This window comes from Suncus etruscus, chromosome 15 (genome assembly GCF_024139225.1).
Source record: "Suncus etruscus isolate mSunEtr1 chromosome 15, mSunEtr1.pri.cur, whole genome shotgun sequence".
Lineage (NCBI taxonomy): Eukaryota > Metazoa > Chordata > Mammalia > Eulipotyphla > Soricidae > Suncus > Suncus etruscus.
The window spans coordinates 80,873,805-80,876,356 of NC_064862.1; the positions used below are offsets into that span (position 1 = coordinate 80,873,805).

Consider the following 2,552-nt stretch of genomic DNA (forward strand, 5'->3'; position numbering starts at 1 on the left):
GTCTCTAACTCTGAATCATTCCTCTAGACAGGACAATGCAGGGTGAGGCCTCTGCTGATCTCCTGGTAGGAAGAACAAGGAATCCTTGGCAGTTTGCAAAGAGGCATGTTTGGAGGTAATTTTTGAATGAGGCCCAGAATCAGATCCTGTGGAGAAGTGTGGTAGTGTCTGGGCACATATGAAATGTGGGTGCTGAACAGTGTGTATTGGAGTCCTGGATCTGCCATGCGAGACCTCTCCTGCTCAAGTTCTCAGATCTTGATACTAAGGCCCATAATGATTGGCACTTGACTTTCTTGACTGCTCTTTCTGCTTCCCTGTCTGTTGATATTTATATCTGATTCTGTGGTTCTGGCTTTCAGCCTTCGTCTAATATTCTCAGGCTAGATCTACAACCACATGTTGAGGTTCCCTTCTCAATTGGGTGCCCCTCTGTTCTCTGTTTCCACATAGTTGTCTTTGCCATTGGATTATTTTCAGCAGTTCCTCAAGTATTTTTTCTCTCTCATTTCTTGAGATTGCCTTGCTGGTTGTTCTTGGTGTTCTCTCCTGGTCCTGCCCTGCTCAACCAATTCTGGTACACTCAAAGAACAACAGTATGTGATGTGACTGAACCTGGGTACACACCTTCGAAGTAAATATCACTTCTTAGGAATACTAAAAAGAAATTTTTTTCTTTCGGGAGTAACCCAGTGATTTTCAGGATTACTCTTATCTTTACTCTCAGGTATTATTCCTGACAGTGCTTCCCATAGTATATGTAATGCCAGAAATTAAATTCGGTTCAGCCACTTGCAAGGTAAATCCTTCCCAGGCTGTCATAAATATTTTTCCCACTAGAAATACGTTTTTGGGGGGTTTTTTTTGGGGTCACTCACAGGGGCTCTCAGGGGTTACCTGTGCTTAGAAATCACTCATGGCATGCTTGGGGAACCATATGGGATTCCAGGAATTGAACTGGTGTCTTTTCTGTATTGGCCGAACACATAGCAAATGTTCTATCACTGTGCTGTCACTCCACCCATAGAAATATATTTTTGAGGGGCCGGAGAGATAGCATGGAGTCAATGCGTTTGTCTTGCATGCAGAAAGTCAGTGGTTCGAATCCCGGCATCCCATATGGTCCCCTGAGCCTGCCAGGAGTGATTTCTGAGCATGGAGCCAGGAGTAAACCCCTGAGTGCTGCTGGGTGTGACCCAAAAACCAATATATATATATGTATATATACTTTTTGATTTGTATGTTTCAACTGCAGAAGAGTGAGCCCAGCACAACCCTAATGTGGATGTTAAGTTCCTCATTTTGATTCTCTTAGTCTATTTCCCCTATTCTTTAAGCTGAGTTAGTACCTGAAAACAACAAACAATACATAGTCACTTTGTGGCCTATTCAACAAGGTTTCATTCAACTCATTTTTTTTGGTGTGTAGTTTTTGGCCACAACTGCAGACTCAGGTGCTGTTCCTGGCTATGTGCTCAGAAATTATTACTGGCAGGCTATGGGAGTCATATAGAATGCCAAGATTTGATGCCGGGTCAGCCACATTCAAAACACCTTCCCTGCTGTTTCTTTTCCTGATCCTCTCAAATTTTTTTCTGGTGCACCGTTCCCGGAGGTACTGCAATACCCATTTGATGCGCGAAGCGGACGGAGCAAGCTCCTCTTCCGACTCCCAGCTCCAAAAATCTATTTACTATATTGTCCTCGGATAGAGGATGTATCAGGTATTAAACTGATAAGAATGGATAGTACACTTGATCTTAGCCAGAAGGCCAAGAAGTGATCAAATGTTTTATCTGTACTTTTAAAAACTGTTAAGAGCTGGAAGTTCCAGCTCACCTCAGGAAGCTCACCACAAAAAGTGATGAGTTTAGTTAGAGAAATAACTACATTTTGAACTGTCCTAATAATGAGAATGTATGAGGGAAATGGAGAGCCTGTTTAGAGTACAGGTGGGGGTCGGGTGGGGAGGAGGGAGACTTGGGACATTGGTGATGGGAATGTTGCACTGGTGATGGGTGGTGTTCTTTACATGACTGAAACCCAAACACAATCATGTATGTAATCAAGGTGTTTAAATAAAAAAAAAACACAAAAAAACAACTGTTCATGAGTGAGCCCATAATATTATTATAATAGTGTTTCTTTAAAGAGTTTCTATTCATGGGGGCTGGAGAGTTAGCATGGAGGTAAGGTGTTTGCCTTGCATGCAGAAGGACGGTGGTTCGAATCCAGGCATCCCACATGGTCCGCTGAGCCTGCCTGGAGCAATTTCTGAGCATAGAACCAGGAGTAACCCCTGAGCACTTTCGGGTATGACCCCCCCCCAAAAAAAAGTTTCTATTCAGTTTTTTTTTTTGTTGTTTGTTTGTTTTGCTTTTGGACCACAGCCGGTGCTCAGGGGTTACTCCTGGCTCTGCACTCAGAAATCACCTCAGGCAGGCTCAGGGGACCATACAGGATGCTGGGAATTAAAACCAGGCCAATCGAAGGTCGGTCTCATACAACGCCAGTGGCCTACTGCTGTGCTATCTCTCCAGCCTTGCATTCAG

General features: G+C 43.7%; 1 non-coding gene across 1 annotated transcript; it reads right to left on the minus strand.

Moving 5' to 3' along the window:
• Positions 1-1,593: 1,593 nt before the first annotated feature.
• Positions 1,594-1,784, minus strand: LOC126031488 (U2 spliceosomal RNA). Its single transcript, XR_007503347.1, has one exon. It is a non-coding gene; the product is annotated as a U2 spliceosomal RNA (small nuclear RNA).
• Between the last annotated feature and the right edge of the window lie 768 nt (positions 1,785-2,552).